Source organism: Ictidomys tridecemlineatus, unplaced genomic scaffold, assembly GCF_052094955.1.
Source record: "Ictidomys tridecemlineatus isolate mIctTri1 unplaced genomic scaffold, mIctTri1.hap1 Scaffold_373, whole genome shotgun sequence".
NCBI classification, from domain to species: Eukaryota; Metazoa; Chordata; class Mammalia; order Rodentia; family Sciuridae; genus Ictidomys; species Ictidomys tridecemlineatus.
The window spans coordinates 236863-242726 of record NW_027522485.1 but is presented as its reverse complement, the minus strand read 5'-3'; the positions used below and the strand labels follow the sequence as shown (position 1 = coordinate 242726).

Below are 5864 nucleotides of genomic sequence, written 5' to 3'. Positions count from 1 at the left end.
ATTTATCTTTTCTCCTATGGAATATTAAGGAAGTATATTACACATCATGTTCTTTGGGCTTTTGTTTTGTTTTTAGTACCAGGGATTTAACCCAGGAATGTTTTTACCATTGACCACATCTCTTTCACTTTTTATATTTTATTTAAAGAGAGGGTCTCACTGTATTTCTTAGGGCCTTGCTAAGTTGCTGAGGCTGGCTTTGAACATGTGATCCTCTTGCCTCAGCCTCCCGAATCACTGGGATTACTGGCACGTGTTGGGGTTTAAGTGTGCAGAGTTTAGCTCCCTCAGCCTGACACTTTGCAAAGAGCTGTGGCTGTGATTTAGGTCAGCTGAGGCAAACCTCAGCTAGGAGAAGGAAAAGTTCTCTTCCCCTTATCGCAAGCCACAAGTTCTGCATGGTTTGGCCTAGAGGAAGAAGCTTCCTGCATACTGGACCTGGGAACAGTACATTCGAGGATTAGATAATGTCTGCAAAGAACTTTGGGAGGGTACTTATCAATGAACAGGAACAATCTGAATTTAGCTCTGTGTACCTGCTGAAAATGATGTTTGGGCAATGTAGATGAAATGTTACTGAAGAATTAATTGCTTTGTTAGAAGAAGAATATAAAAGAAACTTGCAAATAAACCTCAGCATGCAGTTGCAATTGCTGCCTTGGCTCTGCATCCCCTGTGTCCCGGTGATTTTGTGACCCTTACCCAGGGACCCAAATGCACTAGACGTTCACAGGCGTGTGCTACTATACCTGGCTATAATGTTCTATACTCTACATTTCTCCATTAAAATTATATTCTGGCTGCTTGCTTCAGCAGCACATATACTAAAATTTGAATGATACAAAGAAGATTAGTATGGCCCATTTGCAAGGATGACACGCAAATTCATGAAGTGTTCCTATATATATATATATATATATATATTTATTCTGGAATCTTGTCTAGTTGTATATTTTCCCTTGTATGGATTACTGTGCATAATATTTTATATATCAATCCTCTATTGATGAACATTTAGATTTAAAAATTTCTTTCCTTTTGAAATTAATGCTGTGATGAATAGACTTGTACATATATTATTTATCTGTAGGTTAAATTCCCATAGATGGGACTGCTAGAACAAATAGTATTTGAATTTTTAAGTTGTTAGATATTGCTAAATTGTTCTCCAATATCAAACCCAAATATTTCAAAGGTATTCATTTTGAAAGTCCTTTACAGTGTTCGACTTGCTATAAAGATTTTTCTACACTAGTTCAGAGGAAGGAGGAAGAGGTAACATTTTTGAAATCATTTTCATAAGCAAACTCAAAATTCTTTACTAAATGAAAGAAGGAAATAAAAGCAAATTGTTTTACTATGTATCATGTGTCATTCTTGATTATTTATATAGATGAATCCTCCCTACCATTCTGAACTTGGTTTTATTGTTCTTACTCAAAAGTGCAATGAAAAGTCTCAGAAAGTTTAAATTAAATATTCTATCTAAGGTTTTGCTAAAGTTTGCTCCACAGAATCCAAAAGCTTTTTTTTCCCTTTCTTGAGGGGAGAGACATGTCTCTAGCTGCAGAGATGCTGTCATCATCATCAGACTCATATGAGCAGTGATAGTCAATACATCTTGTCTCTGATTCTTGTGTTAAGATGAAGAGCCAGGATGATATATGTTGACCATCACGTTCTGATTCACCCAAAACTTAGCTAACCTGTGAGACTCATTTTCAGAAGATGAAATCAAGTTAAATTCTCTGGAATAGAGATTTTTCATAGTCCTGTAGAATATCTTATCTAATAATAGCATTTTCTGTTATACAATATAAGATAAGGCAATCAGATCATTTGCTTGAGGATATAAATTAATTGCTGGCAGAAGTTAGTCAAAAGAAAGAATATATGTTTTGACTGGACTCCAGTGATCAGAAAGACTTAATTCAAGCAAACTATTGCTTTCTAGATAACCCAAGGCAAGGAATAACCAGCCCTATTTCAGCCCTCCATCTGCAAAATGGAGATGTTCTTTTAGAGACAACATTGATCACTAACAGTATACTTGGCATAAAATTAGTTATGATTTCTGATGCTGTATGAATTATGTATTTGGTTAAAAAAATATTAACTTTGTAGCCAAATAGACCTGACTTGGAACTCATTTCTTTGTATTGAGTATGTGACCTCGGGAACTTCATTTTTTTTTTTAAGTCTTGCTTTTACCTGAAAAAGTAAGGATTTCAGTGATAACCACCTAATAGATTTATAGTGAAAATTAAATAAATTCACATGAATAAAATGCTTAGCACTGAGCCTGGGAACATAGTATGTACTCATTAAATAGTAGTTGCTAGTCATGGTAGGACTCTATTTCTATCTAAAGATCTCTATAGTAGTAGCTATTGGGGCTGATTTCTGTGCTGTGAGAAACAACTTTGTATGTTTAATATGGCTTCATGCTCAGTTAAATCAAAACGGAGGTAAAGCTCCACCTGACCTAGTCAGTGATTAGCTTTTGCCTTTTCATGTGTGAAATTTTATTATCTTTATCATTGTCTTAGCTTGTGTTACCTACACATCATAAAATTATACCAACTTTTTAATAACTTGTCAGAAACATTTATCTTTTTGACCTTCAGTTGAATTGTAGTAGGATTGCCTGCTGTTGAATACATCTATCTATCTCATGTAATGTGAATTTGCCAGTGTTCAAGTTTAATATTTATACCATGGCCACTTAGGTATCATGAGCTTTGATTCATCCTTGCCACTAGATGGCACTATAATAGAACACATTTGTATAGTTATCCTTTCTTGTCTAGGAAGACATGCCACAGAAAAAGGAGCTGAGGAATGGCCCATGTGAAACTGAAGAAGAGAGGGCTTTGTAATAGGGATATTTTTTAAATGGGGGAATTTAGTATTGGAGTTATATATGGAATTTGAATAGTTTGCTATAGGAGTTTGCTACAGGAAAACTGTGTTGGGGAGTATGTAAAGAAGAAATTGTATTGTAGTGGGAGTCTGGAGAATTTGGGATCTACCTGTGATGTTGGATATATCTTTTAGATTACCTTAAGATAACTTTTGGGAGCTCTGTGTCTTTATTGGGAGAAGATAGCTATCTATCCATCTATTTCTCTATATATAATTATGTTTGGGTCCCTCCAAAAGTTGGTCTTGGAAGTAGTCATAAGAGAGGAGGAAGAATGAGATTGAAGAGCAACAAAGGAGAAACATAAGTCTGATATTTTAACTTGCTGTTGGCAATAAGCTTCAATTCTATTAGAACTTACTAAGTAGCACATAGACTGCCCCCTCTCCCAATCTTCAGCACAATGGCTGGGAGGCAGGAGTGCATATCAATTAGCTCTTGTTTATTGGTCAAGATGGGACTCTGTTCTTTCTCTTCATATAAGTATGGGTTAAGAGAATTTTTTCAAGCTTCCAAGACAGCCATGGGGCAGAAAGTAAAGATATTCAGTAGGGACTAGAGATGAAATCTTACCATCTGAAGCAAATCATAAATTACTATTCCAACCTGGTCAAAATCAAATGTAAGGCTAGGTGGATATGATTCAGAGCACCAGATGTGTCTGCTACAGCTACCTAATAAATCATGTACTCAGTAAATTCTTCCAGTTGAAATAAACAAAAAATTCTAATGAACCATCTGCATCTCCAAATCCTTGGGAGCTACCTAATAGGTAGCCTAGCAAATGCTTAGTGAATAGAAATCTAAATGGCTATTACATGAAATTAAGAAGAAAATATCTTCCCCTTTATATCTTAATATGAAAGAGTTTCCAAATCCTTTAATTCTTATGTACTAGGGTATAGAAGCAGGAGGTAATTATTGCTGTAGGAAAAGGAGTTTGCTATAGGAAAACTATGTGTTGGGGAGTACATAAAGGAGAAATTGTATTGTAGTGGGAGTCTGAAGAATTTGGGATCTACCTGTAATTTTGGATATATCTTTTAGGTTACCTGAAGATAATTTTGGGAGCTCTGTTTCTTTATTGGGAGAAGATAGCTATATATCCATCTATTTCCATATATAATCTCTAATTTTCCTTAAAGTTTCTTCTAGCTCTAAGATATTATGAAAATTATATATGTAGAAGAATATTTGACTTTTTGTGAATGGCTTTTTGTACTCAAATGTATATTTACATTTGCATGCATGACATGATAAGTTGGTAGACATTGGTATTGATTTAAAGATGAGCAAATCTTGATTTTTTAAAAATAGAAGTTTCTTTGGTTTCCAACAAATAGTATGTCATATACGCAAGTAAACAGAAGAAATATTAATATTAAGATATGCATATGTACTATAAATTAAATCTTTTTATTCTGCATATTGTTTAGTCAAGTGAAATTTTCATTCTGAAAAATGGAGTAATTAGGCAGGCAAGGATTTTACAGAAAGCAGAGATCTAGAATTTGCAGCAATATCACTATGATGAAGAGATCAAATTTGAACTTCAGGGCTAGTGAAGGAGAAAGAACTTACAGGAAGTCAAGATCCTGAAGAAGAGTGCTCTTAAAATTCCTTACAAAATTTCTCTTCAAGGCATTAGCTAATTTCTGAACTATGCATGAATGGAGTAAAAGGCTAAGAAATCCAGAAAAAAAATTAAAATGTTAAGAGGCTAAAAAGTTTATCAGAGCTTTAGAAGTCTGGGGAAGAAACAAACAAAAATATAATTTAGAACCTGCCAAAAGTGAAATTTCCAGGCTTTTAGATGAGACTTCTAAAGTGTTATGGCTGATGCTAGGGATAAATCAGTAATAGATAAGCTTTCACAAATTCTTACTAATATGCTTCCATTGTTGGGTGTGATGGTTCATGCCTGTAATCCTAGAGGTTTGGTACGTTAAGGCAAGAGGATCCTTAGTCAGCCTCAAAATAGTGAGGCACTAAGCAACTCAGGGAAACTCTGACTCTAAGTAAAATACAAAAAAAAGTAGGGCTAGGGATGTGGTTTAGTAGTTGAGTACCCCTGAGTTCAATCACTGTACCCTCCCCATAAAAGACTTCCATTATATTAATCCCTGATTCTATCAGGGTTTCCTGTTTCTCAGGAAGAGAAGAGTAACATCTTCTCTGAAAAAATATAAGATCATCCAGAATCTCTGCCACCTCTCATGCGTAATGTCAGTGCTCAATCTAAAAGACAATGGGTGCCAGAAAACAAGACCAAATGACAAAGCTAACAGGATAAATACAAAACAAAAAAAATAGCAATAGAAATAGCTGGTATAGATTTGGGGGTTAACAGAAATATAATCTTTAAAATAATCAGTAAGTTTAAGAAAGTAGATTCAAAACAAAAGAATGTCATCCAAACATTAAAATGTACAAAAACACCATTAAATGGAAATTTTATAGTAGAAAAAAACAAGAAGTCAAAATATAACTGCAGATGAGAAAACAGAATAGAATTAGGGAGCTGAAAATAGAGAATTGAGAAACTGGAAGTTGGTAAGTAGCAAATATTATACTTGAAGTTCAAAGAAGAAAAATGAATGGAAAAATATAGATAATAGCATATAGAACTTGATAAAAATGTAGTAAGGGTAATCAATGTTTAGTTGAAGTTCTAGAAGAAGAGGAGAGAGGAAATAAAACAGGAGAAATAGTTGAAGATATACTGGAAAAATATTTTTTGAAACTGATCAAGGATATCAGACTCAAGAGTCATAAAGCTCTATAAACCCTGAACAGGTTAAAAATAAAATATTCTAAATATAAAATAAAGGGCTGGGGTTGTGGCTCAGTTTTAGAGTGATTGCTTAGCATCTGTGAGGCACTAGGTCCAATCCTCGGTACCTCATAAAAATAAATGAATAAAATAAAGGTCCATCAACAA

At 34.2% G+C, this 5864-nt stretch overlaps 1 non-coding gene across 1 annotated transcript; it reads left to right on the top strand.

Annotated features, from left to right (window-relative positions):
- The first annotated feature begins 804 nt into the window (after nucleotides 1-804).
- On the top strand, nucleotides 805-907 carry LOC144373377 (U6 spliceosomal RNA). The gene has a single exon (XR_013433075.1). It is a non-coding gene; the product is annotated as a U6 spliceosomal RNA (small nuclear RNA).
- The last annotated feature ends 4957 nt before the right edge of the window (nucleotides 908-5864 follow it).